This window comes from Anas acuta, chromosome 5 (genome assembly GCF_963932015.1).
Source record: "Anas acuta chromosome 5, bAnaAcu1.1, whole genome shotgun sequence".
NCBI classification, from domain to species: domain Eukaryota; kingdom Metazoa; phylum Chordata; class Aves; order Anseriformes; family Anatidae; genus Anas; species Anas acuta.
The window spans coordinates 43,183,949-43,208,912 of record NC_088983.1 but is presented as its reverse complement, the minus strand read 5'-3'; the positions used below and the strand labels follow the sequence as shown (position 1 = coordinate 43,208,912).

At 36.3% G+C, this 24,964-nt stretch overlaps 2 long non-coding RNA genes across 2 annotated transcripts in view; both read right to left on the bottom strand.

Annotated features, from left to right (window-relative positions):
• Positions 1–7,055, bottom strand: part of LOC137858186 (uncharacterized) — a 29,453-nt gene extending 22,398 nt beyond the window's left edge. The window contains exon 1 of the long non-coding RNA XR_011097557.1: positions 6,834–7,055. This is a non-coding gene — a long non-coding RNA (uncharacterized lncRNA). The remainder of the gene's footprint in view (positions 1–6,833) is intronic.
• LOC137857648 (uncharacterized) overlaps positions 1–24,964 on the bottom strand; it is a 695,515-nt gene that overhangs the window by 555,734 nt on the left and 114,817 nt on the right. The window lies entirely within an intron of this gene.

The following is a 24,964-nucleotide window of genomic DNA, read 5'->3' as shown; positions in this document are numbered from 1 at the left end:
GGGCTGTATAAACATTTCTCCGTGTATCTTAACATTCACTTTCCATTCCATCATTCAATTATTTAACTCATTTCATTATTATATTCATTTATAATATGTGTATTTTTATAACATTTACAAAACTATCATCTACTGATATGAGAATCTTTCCATAGACAAACTCATCATGCAAGTAAGTACATTTCTGATCTGCTTCTCCTTGTAGACTATTTAGAGCATAACTAATCTTCAATCCTATTAAAATCTTCCAGTAAGCTCATATTTACTGAACAGAGAAAATTACTAATACTTGCTGGAAGTTAAGCAAGTGGTTGATTGTTTGACTGAATTGACACCTCCATACAGCTTTTTATGCTCAGTTTAAGTGACCACTTCAATGTCAAACAGTTTTAGCACTGCCATTCAAGTATGAAGGCTGGCATTCTTCACTGCTTTCTATGTACAAAACAATTAAGTTTACACATGTAAGTGGCTACTTGAAGTAAATTCATTCATAGACAAGAGTAATTTCTCCTTCATACAAGCAAATAAAAACTGACTTGAGAACGCAAATATAAGTTAACACCTCACTATTTTGCAGAATTATAGTAAAAAATTTAATTACAAGTGAACTTCAACATGATTTTTGCAAGCAATTGACAAGTTGCTGCGATTTCTAGGACAAGAGAAAACATCCTAAGAGAGTGGAAGCATTTACAAGTACTACTGCATATAAAACATTTATGAAACCTAAACAAATTGCAATCATGTCCTCTCTTAAAATGAAATATACATAAGTAATATGTACACCTAATTTTAGTACAACAAATGCATCCAGCACAATAATTATAACAAATAAAGTATCCACCTGATGAAAAATTACCCTATAGGGTACTCTTAATTAGCCAAATATTTTTCCCAGTAATGACACATCGGAATAAAAATTGAACTATAAAAATGAAATATACATACGAGCATAATGAACACATAGGAATCTGGCTTTTTATATAACGAAAATGAGAAATAAACCGGTGGGTTTTTTCCCCAATAATTAATTTTCTGATAAAAATTCATTGAGGTAGGTGTTTTCCATGACTGTCCATATCAATCATTCAGGTACAGATAGTGAAAATTATTTGGCTGCCACAGTCACTTCACCCCCAAAACATCAAAATGCCTTTTGAAAAGCTTGATTCTCTTAGACAACTTTTAAAAACTTTATTTGTAGATTACACCAAGCTGATTGGTGCAGTTGATACAACAGAAGTAAGGGATACCATCCTAAGGGACCTGGACAAGCTTGGTAAGTGGGCCCACATGAACCTAATGAGGTTCAACAAGGCCAAATGCAAGGTGCTGCACCTGAATCAGGGCACTGCCCGACATGAGCACAGACTGGGAGAAGAACTCATTGAGAACAGCCCTGTGGAGAAGGACTTGAGGGCTCTGGTGGACAAAAAGCTTGACGTGAGCTTGCAGCGCGTGCTTGCAGCCCAGGCAGTCAACTGCATCCTGGCCTGCATCAACAGATGGGTGTCCAGCAGGGCAATGGAGTCCCCCTCTGCTCTGCCCTTGTGAGGCCCCACCTGGAGTGCTGCATCTAAGTGCCGGGTCCTGCACCTGGGGCACAATAACCCCAAGCAGAGCTACAGGCTGGGAGATGAGTGGTTGGAGAGCTGCCAGGCAGAGAAGGACCTGGGAGTGATGGTGGACAGTCGGCTGAATATGAGCCAGCAGTGTGCTCAGGTGGCCAAGAAGGCCAACGGCATCCTGGCTTGCATAAGAAACAGTGTGGCCAGCCGGGCTAGGGAGGTGATTGTCCCCCTGTACTCGGCTCTGGTGAGGCCGCACCTCGAGTACTGTGTTCAGTTTTGGGCCCCTCGCTACAAGAAGGACATGGAGGTGCTTGAACGAGTCCAGAGAAGGGTGACGAAGCTGGTGAGGGGTCTGGAGAACAAGTCCTACAAGGAGCGGATGAGGGAGCTGGGCTTGTTCAGCCTGGAGAAAAGGAGGCTCAGGGGCGACCTTATCGTTCTCTACAGGTACCTTAAAGGAGGCTGTAGCGAGGTGGGGGTTGGTCTGTTCTCCCACGTGCCTGGTGACAGGACGAGGGGGAATGGGCTTAAGTTGCACCAGAGGAGTTTTAGGCTGGATCTTAAGAAGAACTTCTTTACCAAAAGGGTTGTTAGACATTGGAACAGGCTGCCCAGGGAAGTGGTGGAGTCACCATCCCTGGAAGTCTTTAAAAGACGTTTAGATGTAGAGCTTAGGGATATGGTTTAGTGGGGACTGTTAGCGTTAGGTCAGAGGTTGGACTCGATGATCTTGAGGTCTCTTCCAACCTAGAAATTCTGTGATCTGGGTCTGGGGCTCCCTGCAAAAGAAGGATGTCGATCTGTTAGAGCGGGTCCAGAGGAGGGCCATGAATCTGATCAGAGGGCTGGAGCACATCTCCTGTAAAGAAAGGCTGAGAGAACTGGGGCTGTTTAGCTTGAAGAAGACAAGGTTCCACAGAGACCTTATGGTAGCCTTTCAGTGCTTAAAGGAGAAGAGCAACTTTTTACATGTGCAGATAGTGATAGGACAAGAGAGAATTGTTTTAAACTAAAAGAGGTTAGATTTAGTTTACATGTTAGGGCAAAATTCTTCACTCAGAAGGTGGTGAGCCACTGGAACAGGTTGCCCAGAAAGATTGGGGATGCCCCATCCCTGGAAGTGTTCTAGGCTAGGCTGGATGGGGCTTTGGTCAGCCTGGTCTGGTGTGCGGTGTCTCTGACTTATGGCAGGTGGGTTGGAATTAGATGATCCTTAAGGGTCCTTTCAAACCCAAACCATTCTATGACTTTTAAGAAAAATTACAGGCAAGGTATTCTGAATATGATAGAACAAAGTGTATAAGTTAATTCCATTTCAAACTAGAAGTCTTGTTGAAATATTCAAATTGTCAGACTGAGGAAAGCATTCATTCATAGGTAGGTTTGCATTTAAAAGAAATGCATACAAATAACACCATTTTTAGTATGACCACCTACTCAAAAAGACAATCCATAGATACTCCATAGCAACTTGTAATTAAATTAACAGAAGGCTCTCTGCCATTCAATTTTAGTGTAAGCTTTGGTCCCAGAAAGAGCCAACAACTCTTCACAGGGAAACAGCTGAACTTACTGGACATCAGCCTTTCTAGGGCACCCACCAAAATTGGTAGCTCAGCTTATAGACTGTTTACTGATGTATAGCACTATGATTTTGTTGAAATATCGAGTGTCAGTTACACCATGGGACTGTTTTATGGTAGTGAGACAAAGCTCCATGTGGTTTATTAATAGCTTCATCCAGAATAACAGTGAGAAAACGTATTGCAATGGTCTGATTCACTACTTTAGGGTCTAGAAATTAGGGCCTAGATTGAAAACCAAGAGACATGGAAAATGACTTTTTCCCCTACTGTCATAAGCTGTTAAGAAAGAAGTTGAAATGGCTATTCTAGATTCTAGGCCCAGCTTCAACATGTGCTTTCAAAAAAGAGTACGGCTTCACCACAAAAGACAGAAGAGCTTCCTCATATTCACGCTCCTCCCTCCAAACCTTCTCCCCTTCCCAGCCAAGTTCTCTCTTTAGAAATGGAAAACACACAGTTAAACAGACCACTGTTCAGAGTGGTAAGTCTGAAAGACAACAGGCCTCAGGGGACAGACTACCTAAGTTATCAGACCAGAGAGGTGTCCTGAATACCTGTCAATCTTTTCTTTGGGAAGTTGTGTAGACAGACATTTGCTGGCCCTGAAATGAGAATCCAAGTCTCTATCACTTTCAAGAACTACAGCTAGTATCCTCTTAGAGGAATTTTATCAGACATTCTTCATTTCAGAAGTGATAGCATTACTGGGCTACCAAGCAGAAGAGGAAGTATCTCTTCCTGCAACAGAATCAAGTCCTTCATTCTGGTTATGCTGCAAGCGCTCAGAAACAAAACATTCTGGAAGTCTTAATAAATAGTCAACTCTTTTCCAAAACACTTTGTGTGTGTGTGTGTGTGTGTAAGAAAATTCTAATCATATACCATATACTTATATAATCATTGAATTTGAATTTTTGAATGTTAACCTGAAAAACAATGATTCACATAATTTGAATATGAAGTCCAAAAACCATATATTCATCTTCCAAGATGCATTTATTTTTCATCCAATACTTTCATTTGAAACCTTATGGTTCTCTTTTTTTGCTTCCCTCTCCACAGCAGCCTTACTGTTTTCTAACTTCCAGCATGTGAATTATTTCACCTAGGATTTCCCTAGTGATTCAGAGATAATGTATGCAAACACTTTACTACCATGAAAATAGCAATGACATTTTTTCTCTCTTTTTTTTTTTTTTGAAAGAAATCAGCTTTATTTTGTGGCAAATATATTTAAAAGGTAAACCAAACTGTGCTTAAATAAGTGACCAAACATAACATCTATCCATGAAATACTAATATATTTTAGGTCTGAATGAAAGAAAGTGCTGATAGTCATCAGATGGAAGTCCTAGGTGCATATTTTAAGTCATTTGATATGTTTTAATAGCCAAATCTTTGCTGAAACACGGGCAATCACCATGCTCTCCAGTAACTTATTTCACAGCCTGCATTGTCACAGTAGTTTTGGAAAGACTTGAAATTTCTGTACCTTGTGTTTCTGTAATCCTTCTATTTCTAATGTTAGCTATATTGCTAAGGGTTCACTGTCACAAATTAGACATGGAGAGCCACTCAGTCCCATAGTAACTTATCAAGTGAAAAATTTGCATATTGTAATCTATAGCCTTACATGACATTTTCTGAAATGTCATCCACCATTAGAATCACTCATAAGAGTGTTTTATAAGCAAATGGCAGAGGCTTCTCTGATGCTCTGATAAAAAGACACTCAAGATCACATTTATTCCATGTGTTATATACATCCAATTCTGTAAGTTTGCCCATTATTGCATGGTCAGGATGAGTAACTGAATGTACTCAGTCCATCAAAGACACAACAGTTTACGGACAACAAGGTCACTTACTGACAGAAGCTTCCAGGGATATGCTGCAGTAGAAGATCAAAGGAGAAAAGTCCTCACAGAAAATAAGTAAGGTCCTCTTAGAAGCGGAATATGTGTCTGAGAAAGACTAGTCCATAAAGTTTTATGAATTTATCCCTGGTTTTGTGAGACAAGGTGTGAGCCTGTCACAACAAACTGTTTTTTTCTGGTTAAAAACAAAACAACAACAAAAAATAACCCCCAACCAGAACTTGAGTAAACATAAGCTCAACACTATTCATGTCCCCCTTGAATCTCTGAATGCAATAAATTAAAAATGCCTGCGGCTTTTCTTCTTTTATAGTCAAATAATTCAAACATAGATGTCTTGACTGAAGAGCACTCTGGAGTTAGCTCTAAATCCGAAAGATATTCCCAGCTATTGTGCTGTATTTCCACAATCACTTCAACATAGGTAAAACATATGATAATTTCACTGATAACCCTTGTTTGCAAGTTTCATTATTGCTGAAATGCACTGAGGTTTGGGACTCCTGTCATTGGGTTTCTAGTGGGCTCATATGCAGGTGTAACACATTTTTACTATGCTGTTTTCCCAATCATACTTCCATAACACCTGTTAATTCTTAAGTGAGCTATTGCTACCATGCAACTGCTGGCTAGCAGTGAAGCCAGTCTTATCCACTACAGCAGATGTCACTACTACTGTGTGACCTCTTTCTTCTAGTATTCAGTCACCCAGATGAGTTTTTCTCACCTGAAACTCCTCAGCTTGGCTGGAGAACCATCTAAGTCTTAATCAGTTGTCAGCACCTACCCACTAACAGCCTCTTTAAGCCTGCAGGGCCTGTGCGCTTTGCTTTCATGTTTCTCCAGGGTTCAACTGCTCCCAATAATTAGCCAACAGAACCACAGAGTGCAGCCTAACAAAGCAGTTAAGACAATTCAAAGGCTAACTGACATGGTATGAGGAAGTCCAGCCATGCATTCCCACTGCTTCCCTACCACCATCTGACCCCATAGCAAGCAGGTTAGAAAGCCACCCCAACAAACAAAAGAATGCAATAATCTCCCCTAAACTAGTTGGTGGTAGGATTAAATACGCATTAGCACCAGAAGAAGCACAATGCAAAGCTTGGGAGGAAGGAAGTAGGAACATCCCTTTCAGCAGGGGTTAGCCTTTTGATTGCCTTATCTGCATTGTCACACCAGCGTCCAAAGGGACGTTTGTCCTGTGCTTCAGGAGCAACTGAGCAGACTTAACAGCTTTCTGATGCTGAAAGGAGCAGTCCCATTCTCCTCTTCCTTGCATTCCAGCTCTGGCACGTACCTGACCCCTTAGTAAACTGACCCACTAATCCAGTGGAAAGCTATTTGCTTTTTTGGTTGGTTTAGTTTGCCAATGGTTTAATTAACTGAATTGGCTCAGAGAGGTCTGAGAAGCACCAACAAGGCAGAAGCAGGGGAAGCGCACAGCCAGGAGAAGGGGAGGAAACAGGGCTGCCCATGCAGCAGCAGCCAGCAGGCAGCTCAGCCAGGCACCTCACCTCCCAGCACCCTAGCCAACATACTGCCAGCTGCCAGCTCTGTCTTCCAGTCCTGCCTGCCCATGTCTTCCTTCTGGTGCTAACAGTGTCCTGCAGCAGAGCTTAGTACCTGCAAGTCACAGCAGGCTCATATTTATTGTCCAATATACCTTAACTGAGACGGGGTCAGTTAAGATTCACCATTTCTCTTTTCAAGGTTTTCCCCGTTCCATGAAAGCTTCGGATTAAAAACCGCTCCCCACTGTAAAGTCAGCTTAGCACCCAGGCTGTCAAGCCTACCTTAATATCAGTTGTCTCTGCAGCTCCATAACCAAATCCTCTTCCTCAGGGCCTGCTTCCTTTCCAGAGCCTCCAGCTCACTGCAGCAGGAGGCCCAAAGACCTTCCCTTACTGCGGGCTTCCACAGGACTCCGCTCCTGCCCTCCTGCTGCACCTGGCAGCAGGTGCTGTCCTGCCAAGGCACAGCCCTTCCACATAACACTCAGAAACTGGAAACACACATTGCCCCATGTTACTGGGTCGCGTGAGCTTCCCAGGCAGAAAACAGCTGAGTTCAGTTCACAGCTGCACTGAGCAGAAATGTAGCATGCCCACTGGCAGTGGCCTTTGTCACATGTGAAAAGCTGAGGGTGCTTTTCTGTGCTTCTAGGATCAAATGGAGACTGTTAATTTTTTTTGAACAGAATATCTGTTTAATCTTATATATGCATATATGTGTACATTTGGGTTTAACCCAGTTTTATTTACTATTACATGTTTTGCCAAACACATTCATAAACGATTATCTTGAAGAAATACTGTTGGGATACAACACAAGTGAGAACTGATTTTGTAACGTAAACCTTAGCCTGGTCAGGCTCACAGTGCTGAAGTATTAAATCTTTTTATTGTGATATGAAGAAACAATCATGATATCCCTGCAAGTTCCCTTTTCCAGTAGTTATAGAAGATGAACTGCATGTTAAATACTATTTCTAGATTACATTTCTATCCTTCAAACAGCTTTAAAAAACTTTCATTATAAGAACATTAAAGAAAACAGAAAAAATAATAAATATGTAGATAAGTAAATGTCAAGGCCATTAAAGAGCTTTTCTTAAATATGCTTAATATAATGCTCTGAAATTAAAGAAAATTAATATTGTGAAAAACATTTTGAAAATTAAACTCTTTTAGTTCTACAGGAATGTATTCTGTAGGAATGTATTACGAAGTTAGGCAGCAATCATATGCATAATTAAAGAAGTGATTATATGTATATTTATACCATCAATGCATAATCCTCAATTTGTTTAACATAAAACAGAACATCAAGGAAACGAGAATTTAAATTCCACTTGTTTAATATGGAAGATTAAGTACATAAAAATTGCTTGTAATTTTAAAGTGTATAACTTGAACAAAATTTCAAGGTGGAAAATATTTGGGAGGAGGTAATGAGTGGAAAAAAATGAAAATATTAATATTGTGCTTTATGAAAAGAAACGTCATTTGTAAAAATTAAGGATTTGTATGTTTCCATTTCAAAGACTTTAAAAGAAGGCAATGGCAATTACATAGACATCTCTTCATTTCAGACAAACCAGATAGAGTTCTGTAGTTTTCACACAGAATTTTTGTGTGGGTCAGGCAGCATATTCACAGTCATCTCCCTTACAGATTGCTGTCTCTAACAACAATCATCTCAGAAATATTTGTTTATATTCAGATTAATAACAAGATGTATTCTGCGTTTGTGATGAGAAACTTGGGATTTTTGTACTATACCTTCAGCTTGACTGGTACATTTTGAATACAATTAAAAGTCTCCACTTCCTTTCTTGGAAGCCCTGGAAGATGGTTTAAGTGCCTTCCTACCCCAAACAAGCTTGTTTGGGAAAACACAGGGTAGAAGAGAGTGCAAATGCTGCCTATTTACAGACAGGGGCCTCTGTGAGCTGCTGCTGAGGAACAACCACACCTTCTTAGCAAATCAGAAGAACCTTGGTCAAAGCTCTGTAATTTTAAGAACAGGTGATTTCTGCATCCCACTAAGCACTAAATTTTATGGACCAAACATAGTGACTCTTCTTCCAGTCTCAGCCAAGAGCTGTGACAAAGATTATTCCGTCAAAATTTTCTTCTCACAGGGAGTAGAGCATAGTCGTCTATTTTGATAACAGTATTTACGGTGTTTTCTTTTAGTCTCTTTAGAAATGGTACCCAGCTGTCTTGAAGGCAGCCTTTTTTATATTTGATTGGCAGCACTCTCAAGACCAAATATTGAGCTGTTCTAAGATGGAATTAAACAGCTATCATTGTAAATATAATGTTCTCTCTTACGGTTCTTACAGTTCTGTGGTTAATTGGATACCAGAAATAGATATTAGCCCATATTGTCAGTGTTGTATGGACTTGATAGGATAAGGACTCATCTGTCATCAAAATTAAAGGTATTATGGAACTTTCTGCACCCTTAATTCTGTTGTTCAAGGGATTCCAGCTTTCCACTGACCCCTTAGCAATAGCAACCCTCCTGTGCACAGATACTTGCAATAAAACATTAACAATCATCTACTCCTGACTAGGGAGGAAATAAAATCTGTACAGAAAATGTGTACTTCCACATGAAATAAAACAATGAAAACAATACTAAGAATTTAGCTTTTCATTTTCTTGGTTTTCAGAGTTTGTGTTAAAAAAGACACAGATATAGAGAGATGTTGAAATTATATCAAGGATTAAGATGAGATGAATATAAAATTTTATTTTATGCAACGTGTTTTTATGAAAATAATGTACATTAACATTTAATATTATATCTATATTCATTATTATCATATTATTTTAGTGTTGTAACATTTTCTCTTTAAATAATTATTCAAACTTTTACTATTTGTGCCACAATTGCAGAAAAATACATTTTAAAATACTTGCTAAAACTATTTAAATACCATAATATCTGTTATTTCTTCATGTTGAGTAGTTTTAGAATAGCTACCACTATATTTGTCCTTTGTATTATAGGAAGAGAGTATATCTATTAATTGCTTACTTAGCAATGTATGTTTCCTTTGATTTAAAAGTGTTACTCAAATTAGTCCCTCTGGTTATCATTAGAAATGTGAGAGCCTGAAAAATCAAAGCTGTAGTGCAAGTCAGTGTCATTGACAGCTGCAAAAATGGTAAGTCAATAGAATTAATAGTATTTTTGTTCAAAGAAATGTTATTTTTATATAAACATATAAGCAGTGCTAACCAAGCTTGTAAGTAGAAAAAATAGGAAATGACATTTCATAATTTATGATTTATGAAGTCAGTCAATTGCTCATCACAAATATATATATATATATGTGCTCATTTTTGAATATTTAATGCTTTAAATAATAAAAAATGTAGAAACAGCAAAATAAGAACTGATACCTATTCATTACCTGTTAAATATATTTTCAAATGAGCTAATATAGAAATCTTATCAGCGCTCTTTTATGATATATTCATTTGTTAAATTGTATTATGTAATTAATGTGCTGGTTTTCCTCTATGTTGTTATTTATTATGCCATTGTGGTTTAATTCATAAGCCACATGCACCTTCTGAGCATCTCAAAATGCACTGTAACAGTATGGACAGAGAAGATGGTGAAACTTAATATGCGGACCATATGCCTCAAGGATTGATGCTGCATATTAAAGTCCATAGATTCTGCCAATAGCTTGAGTTAGAGTTCTACTGTTTTCTTTTGAAGGTGGTGCTCAGTCCAAACCTTTGCTCCTGATTTTCTTTTTGTTACTGTAGTCCGGGAATATCTAAATATCCTCACTTAAAATATTCCTGGAATCTATTCTGATTCAATCCACTTCTATCTCTCTCTCTCACTCTCTCTTTTTTTTTTTTTTTTATCATTTACCTAGCTGCCCTTAGAATTCACTTCTAATAACTAAGCGTTACATAATGTGACTTTTTCTGACACAAATATATGGGATCCTAAATTCAGTTTTCAAAAAGAACAACCGGAGAGAATACCTGAGATGATCTTAAGAACAAGTAATTACATGGCATGAAATGTAACTCATATGTATTTCTAGTGAAGTTAACTTACTAGTTACTCTTCTGATAATTCTTACAGAGTTATGATAACTCTTACAGAGTTATCAGAAGACACTGTTCTACTTCAGTACTGTTTAAAGGTCTTACATAGAGTTTAAATATTCTGCCTGTCTCATACTGGCCTGTTCTTTTAGGCTGTGAAAATGAGGAGAAAATGTATGAGTCTTGCAAATTAGCAAGTAAATAAATAATACATTATAAAATGTCATTTAATTTCAGTGGGTAACTGTTATTTAATAACATGAATTATATTTTTTAGAATCCTGCTTTTCAGAATAGCTGTTCTTGTCATTTATCTTTTAAGAGAAGGGAATCTGGGTAAGAAGAGACCTCATTGCAACCCTCAGCTATTAAGCCTTTGCTGAGAATTTTTATGTGCCAATTATGGAGCGTTCAGATTAGCAAAGCATGAATTACCAATGCTTTTACAGCAGTTAGTGACTATCAGTTTGAAGTTAAAAAAAAAAAAATTGAAAGGATTATATAAAATACTTAAACATATACTAAGAGAAAAGAAAAACAAGTCCTTTTAAGTGCTACAATAGACTTCTTGAAAAATTAGCATGAACCAACCTGTCCTTTTTATCATACTTATTATAGAAATACCATTTTGAAAAATCTCAGAAATGACACCTTAGTAAGTTGCTATCTGATGCTAAAGACATAAGAGACAATTGATTTTCTCAGATTTTTATTTTTATTAAATGACAATTCTGAAAATAATTTGGAAGGAACAAAATGTGTTCAAACTATTGTAAGGTAAAGAAACAATATTAATTGACATATATTGCAACACTCAATGGAATATAGTGTGAAGAGTTACACTAAGTCTGTGTGAAATCGTTCGTCAGTCCTGTCACTTCAGTTTTAAGATGTGTTATCTGGAATGATTTACAGGTACAAGGGACTAAAAAAGAAGACATCACCATTTCACACCAAGGAGTGTTCCAATTATACTCTGTTACCTGTATTAGCAATTTATAATTTCTACTATCTAAAGTATGAGGCCAAAGTTCTATGTTGTTAATTGATATGGAAATGCATGGGCTAGCATACTTTGCAATTCTTTAGGATATTGAATGTGATAGGACATAAACATTATGAATTTGGAAATGCCTTGACTAAGCACACACAGTATTTTTACCTTTGGATTTTATATTGTAAACTTTTTTTTTTTTTAATCTAAATGGTTATGTGGTTATGTGCATCAAAGTGAAAGTGAAAGGATGACGAAATGTCTAGGTGAATTGGTATGAGGTGTACTTTCCCAAATATTCCACAGTTAGGCCTATTTTCCTTCTAAAAAAAAAAATTAAAGATGTCACTTCTGTTGTTTCTACATTGAACAGTGCAGATGCCATACCTTTTGAACTATTGAGGCCTACTGCTGCAAACCACTGAGACTTCTGCTCATAAGAATATTGCATAAGGATCCTTACACAGGATACTTACACCTACACGTGATTATAGCACTACCTGTAATGTTTGAAGTACCTGTGAAAAAATTCAGAACAGTTATTCCCTGAACAAGCCACCTCAAAGGCTTGAATTCTTCCTCTGTACCTGCTGAATGCATAGATCTATAATTCTACTTACTTCTGAAGTAAATAAACGTGAAATTGGTAAATTAGTGCAATAAATCAAAAATGAGAACACATAATCACAGACATGTTTATAGCATATTGCTTCTAAGCATTTAATCTAAATTAATAATGATAAGTGCTTGTTTGATAATGATAAGCACTTGTCCAAATTGTTTCCATTATAAGCAAGCAGTGGTTGATGGTCTAACAGTATGCAGGGGGCAAACATGACAGCAAAAGATTAGTATTATTTAAAAGCTGTGGGATTGTGTAGGCTTTTTTCCTCACCATCAAATGCCTTTGCACTCAGATGGATTTTTTTTATTTATTTATTTTTATTTTTTAGCAATCTAGTACTAGGTTCTAGCAGAGAAGAATTACCACTCTGGGAAGCAGCAATTCTTCCCAAGCTGGGAAGAAGAAATTCTGAAATGTATAGTAGAAATGACAGATGACTTCTTGAACCTGGAAGCTGCAACTATTATTTGAACTTTCTTTTCTTATCCGAAGTAACACTCCTGGCAAGATCTGTGTCTTGTTTTTAAAAGTTTCAGGTCTTAACTTCAGAAGATGTGGTTTGTCCTTATGTGAATGATTTTTCTAAAAAAACACTGTTCAATTGAATTAATTCATCCCAGTTGATTACTAAATTAGCATTAATTCAACTTAAGGCTTGAATGTGACTTCATTAGATAAAAAATAAATATACAGTGTAAAAATTTACAAATGACTCTTTAAGATCTGTGGACATGCTATACAGCAAAATGTAGGAAACCTTTTTGAGCAATAGAGATGTATTTCTTGAGATGTATTTCTTCTTTGTGTACAAACCATATTGTCAGGTTGGTGACTGGGGATATTCTAAATTGCTTCAGAGTATCTACTTCATAGATGACTGGTCAGCTGAAGACCACAGACTGCAAACAACCATTCTAGAGAGATTTATTTATTTAATTGTAATTTCTGTAGAATGTGGACTAACATTCTTGCTAATAAAGGGAACCCACACTCCTCTACCATGATCTGTGAGCTTGTGTGTATATGTGTTCAATAGGAGAGCCTATGATGTTCTTTATGGTGACATCTTCTGTAAAGTCCTGGGTAGTGAAGCAGCAAGCTGTTTTGAGGTGTACTATCAAATACCTCTGGGGAGGAAAAAAACTACACACACACAAAAAACAACCAAACCAAACCAAACCAATACAAAACAAAACCAGTAAATACACAGTCAAATAGAACAAAATAGACTAAGACAAGCCACAAAGGAAAATAAGACAGATCCTGTAGGCAAAATTTCACTGCCTAGGTAGCATATTTACAGCAGATTGTTCTTCCCTCTCAAGAAGTGATTGTGTACACACACACACACACACACACACACACACAAATAATAAATAAATAAATAAAACAAGGCAATAGGCTTTAAAGAATGTGAATTTTTTACTCCTTGTCTGTATTTTGCAAGCTTAGTCTCAAGTGAACTTGTTTGAGGAAAGGTTCTAAGACCAACTGCTGGGAATTACAGCTTTTGAGATCTGTAAGTTAAACTACAAGGAAAAGGAGCTGGGGAGGAAAGAAGAAAGAAGCTGGTCCATCTTTTCTGTGTGAGACAATGCTCTGCTGTCTTTGTAGTCTGGTCTGATGAATGAAAAACCTTCGCCCTCTTCAAGTGCCCTGGCCCTGCAAATTGTCAAAGTCCATTTAAGACTAGCTGTAGCGTACGAGGCATGTTGCAACTGTTCCCTGTCATGCTGTTTCCCAGTCGTAAACCAATATGTAAAGTAAAAAAAAAAGTAAGCCAATATGGTGTGTTATCTGAAATGCTATAATAATTATGTGTTATTTACAGTAACCAGAATTGGCACATGGATGTCTGAACGTGCTGGCTAATAACCAGATTTCTTCAATGTGCATTGCAGGTTGCTTCTGAGCACTCTGGACAGTATAGATAGAAATTGCTAACAAGGAAATGAGAGGTCTAGATGTGACTTTCTGTAGACATGTCTAGATATTATCCAAAATCAAATCTGAAAGGCTACAAGGTCTCCTGTAATACTTTTGAAAGCATGGATCTTCCATGTCATGGACCAGGACATGTAATTACTACACACATACTGCCTGAAAATGCAGAGAATTAATTTAAACAACCTTCTTCACTGAGAGACTAAACTGGTAAATACTGATATGTAGAGAATACAAACTCAAGAGTAGTCATTGATCTGACTACATGAGTTTTGTGATCTGATCATGAAAAACTTTGAGAATTCAATATAGAGTTGTTGGTGTCATAGCTTCAGAAAAGACTAATTAAGGTTAATTTTGTTTAGTGAAGGTCATACTTAATGAAGTGAAGGTTTGTTTAGTGAAGGTTACATAATTAAAGGTAATAATAAGATCAGGAGCTCAAGGACACCAATGGAAGCAGAAGTTGCCCAATGACAACCATTCAGGACAACATTGCTCAGAGGCTGAGATTATTTTTTTTAAGTGGGAGAAGTACACAGCTACCAGCCACACTAATCATCCAGCCACACTAATCATCAAGCAGTGGTAACAGCAACTGCTGTACAAAACCAGTTTTATGTCCAATGTTACTGCTTCCTACTGTTTCTTTCTTTTTCCTTTTGAGCTCTGTGTCACCACAAACTCTCCTGTCCTGAATGTAGTTAACACAAATACACTACCCAGTAATAAATAAAGACAGTTTTTGCTGTGTTTGGGTAGAATAGCAGATGATTTCTTTCTTTGACAAAGAAACTCCATTTATTTTTTTTCTGATGCAATCTATGTTCTGGAACATATGTGTTGCTGTTGCAAGCATGACACCATTTTGGTTGTACTTCAGAGGTGTTCACTTTGCCAGCTCTAATGCGGTTTTTAACAGCTTGTCTTTTTGTGACATATTGCAATTATGCCAAACTATGTAATCACTTATTTCACGTCGAAGTTTCAAGTTTTTGTATGATACACAGCCTTAAAACTTAAAATCCCACTACTGAGTAAAGCAATTAACTGCCTTCTGGGGGTGAATTTCACAGAGAAAAAAAATAATGATTATGCTTGAAAAAAATAATTTAATGAACAAGGCTCCAGAGATGTTATCTCCATCTCATTGAAGTAGGTGGTAGTTTTGTTACTGACTCAACTGAGTCAGGGTTTTGCCTCAGGACAAGATCTTTGTGTAATGAATAATAATGTATGACTAAGAAAGACTAAGCAGTGGACTGTCTTGCTAAAAAAAAAAAATCTGCTAAGATATTATTATAGGCCTTTTCTCTACATATGTATGCTTAAATTGCTTAAATTGCTTTAATATTTTCAGATGTGGCACCATGTTAAACACTCAGAATTCATCCTTTTGGTTGGTAATAGTAGTGTTGGACTCATAGATACAATTTGTTTTTAGATAGAAAAGTAAAAATTTTACAAAATTAAAATAAAAAGAAGTAAATGCTTTAAACTCCTACTCAAAGATATCCAGTTATGAAGTACTTCCTGCATTTTCCCAGCACTGAAGTCAAATCCCTTGAGAATTTTTTATAAATCAAAAATATCTTTGAAAGTTCTCATATTAACACAATAAAAATGTTTTCCACCTAAGGAATGGAGGGAATTTAAAACATTAAAAATGAACAGAAAGCAAACACAAAAATTAGAGGATTATATTACTTGGTAAAATTGGCTAATGCATAGAATTTGTTAATTACCTATTCATTAGGAATCTAGCTTTTCGAGGGTAGGAAAGAGGTATGAAACAGGTAAAATATTGTGACCTATGTCCAACGCAGCAGTAGGATTAAAGTTGGTGAACTAAGGCACTTGTTATCAAAAGAAGTTTCTAATAGTTGTACTTTATCTTCTTAAGGATCCTAAGACAAATTTTAGTGGCTTGAAAACAGAAATTATATAGATTTTTGTTTGGTGTATGTGCTTTGAAATAATATCTTGCCTCAATACCATTTCTGTGTAATTAAAGTGGTCATCCTGCCTGAGCACTGCAGATATTCCTAGGGCAGAATTCAGATGTAAACTGCTGTATCCTGTTTTGAAGAGTGTTTAGGGGAATTATAACAATACTGAGGAAAGAAAATATTTTTAACATGAAAAAGAATAAGTAATTGAGCTCCTAAAAATATTGTTTGAGATGAGGGCTAATTTTTGTTTTGTTTTGTTTCCAAATATGCACACTGAAGTACTAAATTTATCTGTATAATCTCTCTAGTTCTCTCTTAACTACAAAAATTTTTAGAAGGGTGAACCCCAAATCATCACACTTGCTAGAGTATTTCAAATACCAAATTCCAATGATCTACCAAATATGAAACACTCAAAATGAGGTTGTCTTTGAACTTTCAGCCTTCTCCAGGGTTTAGGTACCTAATTCAATACATGTACGTCAAGCAGATGCTTTTCACTCTTACGCATATAATGTTGACCCACTGATAGGAAATGGATAGAAAAGTGCAGTGCAACTCCTTGCCTTTTAAAATAGGCCTGATAAAATGAGTATCAAAACTTGTTCATAAAAATGCCTTATGAGTAGAGCAGTATACATGTAAAATATAGAAGACTTGACAAGAGCCTTTCTTTTTCTGGTGTGAGTCAAACTTTTGGTACCAGATGTCCATGTGCATAAGAAAGAATGCAAGACTCCCGAGGCGATAGATTTCGTAACCCAGTCAGTAGGTATTTTCCTAGAAAGGAAAATCTTAACCATTACCCAGCTTCTGTATTTTAATTATATCATTCAATAAAAAATAAGAAACCAGGCATCAGGAATCCAAAGACAATATGCCCACTCAGAGAACATACAACCACATTCTTTCCTCCTTGTTTCTCTTTTCCAGCACCATGAATTTTCCGTTTCCATATAGTACTTATCTCTATCATCATGAGCCTTTGTTCGTCAAGATGGATATCAGGGGATAATCGCACTACTACCATTTCATACATGGTGGTTGGTATCCCATGGGTTCTGAGAGCTTTAGCCATTTTTTACATGAAACTCTTAACACTGACAGCTGTGGTGTTTAATCCTACAATGTTGTTTTGTAAGATGCCTAAACCCTTTGTTTAATACTAGGTAAGTTCAGAGCATGCTTCTCAGATATGGCAGTTGCCTGTCATGACAGGTATATCTCATCCTTTTAAGTATAGCTGCCTACACATGAACAAAGCAGGTTAACAAGCTTTTGCTGGTACAGAGAAGTCCTACAACTACATTAGATGTATGTACAGAAGAGAAGAGATTGAGAGTTGGTGGTAACTGAAAGCAGAAGATGATTTCTCAGTTGCTACAGAGGTAAGCTATCTCTCAGCAGAACCTTCTAAGGCTCAAATGGCCATACCTTTGGCCTGACAAACAAGCATCACTTACCTGATAAAGAAGTAATACCTGGATCCTTATACACAATGCAATGCGTGGTGTGCTGAAACCATAATTAGAAGAGTTCAGGGGAATGAAGATGATTTTCTTTCAATAGATGAAATCCGTTAAGGCATATTTTGACTATGTGATATACTCAACTATTTCTTATAAATATGAATTTTGGGGTTACCACAAGTCCTTAGGAATGTTTGAAGTTTACTATATCTTTTCAAACAGCTACATAGTTCATTTAGAGACAGAAGACAAAGGGGTAAAATTTACTTCCAATTGGAAAAAAAAAAAAAAAAAAAAAAAGTTCATGGCTTCTCAAGCTCCTAGTATTTTTTTTATTATTTTTATTTTATTTTATTTTATTTTATTTTATTTTATTTTATTTTATTTTATTTTATTTTATTTTATTTATTTTATTTTATTTTATTTTATTTTATTTTATTTTATTTTATTTTATTTTATTTTATTTTATTTTATTTTCAGAATAACTGTTGAAGTTCTGCTTTAAATTCTGAGCTGTTCAGATTCTCAGCTGGACACAGGGGCCTTAATTCTCCAGTCTCCTTCAAGACTGATTCAAAAGTATTGCTGACTGAAGTCTTCTAAGAATTTGCAGCCACATGCCCCAGGCTTGTATTATTTTGCATTTATGAAATGTTAACTGTATCTTTGTGCGAATTATACTTGTAATGTTGGCACAAAAAAGTTTAATCCCAAACTATTCTGGTCTACAGTCCCTATGGAAGCCACCAGACTTTTCCCTCTTCCCCCTTCATTACTAATGAAGCTTAGTGACAGATAAAATAGTCTGTCGTTTGTGTCAGCATGCTGTAATTTGGTAAATGTGTGTTCTTTCTGGTAATCTCTATTAGTCTCTCAGAGCCCTAAAGTTAAATTCACTATTTATTTTCCCTTTTGGAGACACCAGGAACCTATATTTTGAGCTTAAACATTATTTTTGGTTACTTGATTATTTTTTTCAGTGTCACTAGCTACAATCCAGTCTATATTACTGTACTTGTAGTTGTTAAAACATCTCTGTTGGCTTGGGGATGTCTTTTTCTTGTCAGTGTGGGACCTTTATGCTCTTGCTCAACTGACTTCATTATCAGGTTCATTGCAGCTGAAAATATAATAACCTACAATAACTCGTTCAAATGCTCCTTTCTATCCTTTGCTCATTTTTTGGTTTAGAGTTCTATAATAAATATTACAAAAATTGCTTTAAAAGAGTCTCTCACCTGCTGTTGTGCTATGTATGGTACTTTATTCCTTCCTTGGATTCCTAAAACAACTTTGGTGGCCTAGTCTGGCCTGCATTGTGATAGCAGAACACTATCTCTATTATAGGCAATGTTGAGAACTTAGTTCTTTTTACAAGGTTGACTTTTTAACTGCTCTAAAATTCACGTACTATACTGGATTGCCTTACAGCTTGGTATCCTCATGTGGTTTCCTATTCAAAACTTGAGAACACATGAATAAAGCAATCTCCTCCTAGCTTGCTCTCCCTCACCACACTTTTCACAAGATCACAAGATTATATCGACGTTTTTCTGCACAAAGTAAAGATCCAGCTATGGCTCTGATCACACCCAAAACCTTTTAGTCAGGCAATTACCATTCCAATGAGTGTATCTTGCTCATTGTGCCTTTGTGGAAGCAAAATTGAAAATGATATTCAAAAAGAGAATTTTGTTCTCAAGACAGACATGAATTAACCAAAATCAAATATGACATTGTACACCATGGACTGAGTAGCTGTAATGCTACCTAGCTTACAAATGTTGCACAAACTGGGCAGTGCTAAAGGACATACTGTTGCCCTTGATTCTGAACTTGCATATATGAGTTTAACTAGCTCAGTTTCTTTGTACAGTTGGTAAATCTAAGCTTGATTCTGAAAGAACCACAAAGGATCTAGTTTATCAGCATTTGACTGAGCTTAAGAACATTACATATAACACATAAGTACAATAGATATACACATAAGTGCAATACATTATATAGATTATACACATTACATGTACAGGTATATATTAATATTATAGACTACCACAAATTATATATATGATAAAATATATTAATATATTTACATGTAGAAGGAAGTGTGGTTCTTCCCCCTTCTGTATATTTCTAATCTCCACTTTCTGTTTCTTATAGGAATTGGTACCCAGATGTTTCTATCACCCCTAGTGATACAGTTCTTCTTCCTGTCCTTGTAAAGCAGGATATGTTTCAGGCACAGTGATGTTAATATATATATATATATATATATATCAGGCACAGGGGTACATGCAATTTGATAGACTTTGTCAGGGGAACTGAATGGAAGTAGTATGTGGGAGGGAGATACATGGGTGGTGAGGGAACATTTTGTTCCAGTATCATAATTAGGAAAGGATTCAGCAAATATAAACTATTTAGTTCAAACTACATAAATGGGAAGGTCTGTGATCATGATACTCTCCAGTAAGTTGCTACCTCAGATGTATGAATAAACAGAAACCAGGAATCTTTATGTGTTGATTGCTTTTATAACATTTGTGGCTTAATGAGATGGATAGGAGGAGAATGTTATCTGGCAATCTTATTGTGCTATGTTCTTCAAGGATTCTTGGAGTAGGAGTATGGAGGGAGAAGAGCCTTAAAATCTCATGCTCTATTTACTGTAACCACCATTCAATAAACTGAAAACTTTGTGCTTGTATCTGTGGTTTGTCTCACCCTATATACAGATGACCAGAATGATACAAAAAAGAGGACAGGAATTTAGCAGTCATATAGTAACCTTTATTTTACTGCAGTAGCATTCCAACTGCAAACCTACTTGATGTTATAGATGCATAAAATACCACTAAACCTTAGGAAAAGTAATTATATCTAACTGAAAAATAAAAAAAATCTGAAGAAATTCAGTTATCAGATAAACAAAAAAAAATATTCCTAGCGAAAATTTTTACTTTTTCATGCTGTCAGGTTCAGCAACTCAGACCTCTAATTTGTAGGAAGTGAAAGGAATGCATTTGATAATTATAGTTTTGAAAACTATAATTAAAATACACAGCCATGCATCCTGAATTCTGCCTTCTAAGAGTGATTTTCTTAACTGCCCAGAATATACATATTCTTCATTTCTTTCTTAACTGTATTTAAATTAAACTTCATCTGCATGGCAGTCAATCAGTAAGATTTGGCACCTTTTTCTCATTTTGTGGATGGTGCCACCTAACACAATAGTTACACTTCCTTGCTACTGCACCCCTAGATTGCTTTACTATCTAACAGCCAACAGCCCTCAGGTCAGGAAGACTCAGGTGCTCTGCTGACACAAACTGTACAGTTGTGGTGAGATGAGGTACATAGAGTTGCTTTCCTTTATTCAATCCTTTTCATCATAAGAACATCTGAGCTCATGACATGTCCTCAACTGTGGTGCTGTAAAGTTGCTTTGCTGTTCAGTAGAGCTTTAGCAGATACAGTGAAATACCTGATTGTTTTCACTAGTACAAAAGTATCAGGATTAAGTTTATTTATTTATTTACTAGAATAAATATAATCTATTTGAAAAATCAACTCAGTAATGTAAACAAATGTACTATGCAGATACTTACATTATGCTTAATCTCATGTAGATTAATTTATTGTTTTACCCTAAAAATATTTTTATCTTCTCTGTGTTTTAAAAAAATGTTAAATTCTGCTACCTGTAAGTTGCAGGAAAATAGAGCAGCATGAAAGTCAGACTACAGAACTTATATATAACATCTATTTTATTCATCTAAAGGACATATCCTTTGGGGAATAACAAATACATGCTTATCAGGACAGAAGGAAAATAGCTGTATGGGAAGTCAAGTGTACATGAGCAGACATAAAAGAAACAAGGGAGAAATCAGAGACATCAGAAACACGGAGGAAAGGAGAGGAAAGGAGAGGAAAGGAGAGGAAAAAGGAAAGAAAAGGAGAGGAAAAAGGGAAGGAGAGGAAAAAGGGAAGGGAAGGGAAGGGAAGGGAAGGGAAGGGAAGGGAAGGGAAGGGAAGGGAAGGGAAGGGAAGGGAAGGGAAGGGAAGGGAAGGGAAGGGAAGGGAAGGGAAGGGAAGGGAAGGGAAGGGAAGGGAAGGGAAGGGAAGGGAAGGGAAGGGAAGGGAAGGGAAGGGAAGGGAAGGGAAGGGAAGGGAAGGGAAGGGAAGGGAAGGGAAGGGAAGGGAAGGGAAGGGAAGGGAAGGGAAGGGAAGGGAAGGGAAGGGAAGGGAAGGGAAGGGAAGGGAAGGGAAGGGAAGGGAAGGGAAGGGAAGGGAAGGGAAGGAAAGGGAAGGGAAGGGAAGGGAAGGGAAGGAAAGGGAAGGAAAGGAAAGGAAAGGAAAGGAAAGGAAAGGAAAGGAAAGGAAAGGAAAGGAAAGGAAAGGAAAGGAAAGGAAAGGAAAGGAAAGGAAAGGAAAGGAAAGGAAAGGAAAGGAAAGGAAAGGAAAGGAAAGGAAAGGAAAGGTCACATGTTGACACTAATCATATTGAGTAGACCTGTTGAAGCTGATATACCAGAGGTTTCATTGGGGATCATTTTCCAGACTAAGATTGAGATTCCTTCACATAATCAGTATAGGCTTGGCTGTATTATTGTCAGTTGTTCAGTGAGGCTGGGTCTCCTCAAGGTTGGTTAGCTGAGTATGTGTGGAAATGTCCAGGGGCACATCACAAGTGTTGGTTTTGCAATGCACATGATATAAACGATACGACAAAACAAAGATACAATGATATAAATCAGAAATCAGATTTAGTGTTTAATGGTTCTTTAAATATAAGGAAGCAAATTTGTTCCATACTATGTGTATGATAAAAACATCCTGGTTTTTAAGTTTGAAATGCAAACACTTTTAAATGTATTTATCTTTAAGTTCAAAGCCTGATGTTGGAGTTAGATGGAGTATTGATCTTAAGTAAGATCCAACTCAGGCCCTACATGGCTTAACTAACTTTAAAAGGTATGAGGTTGAGAAATAAAAAGTATATTCTAAATATTTTCATTTCTTGAAGTTACAAGAACTTTTCCTGTTTTCAGCCTTACTTTTTAATCCTGAAGGCATTTCTTCAGTGTGTATACATTTATGCTAATCATATACTACAGCCATGGGTTCCTCTATCAATATGAAATGTTTTGTACTTGCTGTTTTTGTGCATCTTGTATTGTTATGTGCAATATACAAAATAATGTGTCTAACTATGCCATTTATGCTTTTGAAAGAAAAAGCAAATTACTTACTGAAGAGAATGGCATTTGCATGCATGTGTGTCAGCTTTCAAGCCATTTCCCTCTACAAAATATTGCTTTCTACACTTAGAAAATGCATCCATCCATCAGTTACAAACCATTTCAAAGCACTTTATGAATCTACAGAGCAAAATGTACTTATCTTACATTGGCAGTGTCCCAGCTGTTACAAAATTGCTATTGTCCTAATACTTACAAGGCAATTTTAGCATCAGTTAATAATTTTACAGGATAGATAACTTCTAAAGCATTATAAAATGACAGACATTAAACAATAGCAACTTAGCATTTTTTGAAACAGTTCATGACAGCTTAAAAACTAAAGTGATTTTAATGTATAGTCTACGCAGTTTTAGTTTCTCATTGACAATTCCTTTAGAAGATAAAAATGTGAAAAATCCTTTTAAATAGTAGATGAAAGAATAAAACAAATTTATCTTTAAAAGATATTCAGTGAAAATCTCAATTAGGAATAATGTCTCAAATCTCCCTGTACAGATAGTAGGTGACAAGAATTAGAATTTATTTAGGCAGAAAAAAAAAAAAATGATGGTATCATTTAATGGTAGGGTACCACAAAATAAAAAAAGGCATATCTATTCATTAAATCTAATGCAAAAAGGGAAATACAGTGAACGGCATTTTATATAAATCAGTATGCATTATTTCTTCTCAAAAACTGTTTTCTATCAATCTTAGTTTAAGAGCTTCAGTCAAAGGCACATTCTAGTTAAATTGTTACCTTTAAACTTGTTTAAGTAGCCATTGTGGCCAAATGTTCTTTTTTTTTTTTTTTTGGTTAGACATTTATGATTTACTTAATATACAGTACAATCTGTGATACCAAAAAATTTGATGATGTGTAAAATGTAAACTGTTCTAAACAAATTAAATTAATTGATATTTGAGGTTTTACTTTGGTAATAACTAAAAAGAACCTTTTCAGTGCAACTAATGTACATCACAGTGGCCTTTTTTGTCAGTGTACTTATTAAGTTAAGCCAATTGTACCACTTGCTGTCATACAGCACAGGTAATTGACCACCTCATCAAACCAGAGCAAAAAGAATCCCTTAGTGCCTAATTACTACGTTCTTCTGTACTATTGAACACATTAAAGCAACATATTGTGCTATATACATCATTTCCCAATAGTATTAGAATGTTCCTGTACTGGAGAAAAGAGTTCTGATTGCAGTACAGCTATTTCAACATTTGGTCAATTTAACTTTCAAAACACGTAGTATCTTGAAGAATACTTTAAGCAGTTATCCAAAGTGAAAATATCAATTAATATTGCAGTTCTGCTTTATCATGAATGGTAGAAGTCTGAGAAGTTTCAGCAGTGAAATGTAGGAAAGATCTCAGGTCCCAGAAAAGCAAGTGGTTAGTTTGGTGACACCAATCAAAAGCAGGAAATAAGCAATTCCTGATATGCTTATGTACTTATTTATCCCCAGATGTTTTACTTAATGGAACTTTATTTAAAACTTGCATGGAGCAGAACCTAAAAGGGTAGTGCCTCAATGTGATGGGAAAGAACAGAGTTCTCTTTTCAGATAATTCAGTTAGGTGCAGATGTCTCAGCCACATTAGACAAAGTTTCAAAGTCACGTTTCCTTATTTAAGTGAACTTTCTGATTTACTCCCACAAATAGGTCTGCAGGGCCAAACATGTAACTGGGCACAAGCAGAAGTGCGGAATTGTACTGAAGCTTTCTGAAGACAAATGTCTTTGGAGGAGCTTGTGCCTATATGAGGATCAGTCTTTCAATAAACAGCTTTGTGAAAGATTACATGTACTATGCCACAACCTGAATAGTAGTACCCCGCTTCCTTTGAAGTGTCCAACTCATGTTAGGAATCCTGGAAAGCAAGATTGCACTTTTGGTCACATCTCTCTTTTTGATTGACAGGAGATCAACACAGCAGAAGCTGTAACTTTAAAAATAAAAAATAAAAATAAAAATAAAAACAAATGGAACTGCAATACATCACCTTGTTTTTCTGTTTCAGTATAGACATTTCTGAGAGCCAACAACTACCTTAATATAGTGCATATAGTGCAGAGGCAGCTGCAATAACAAT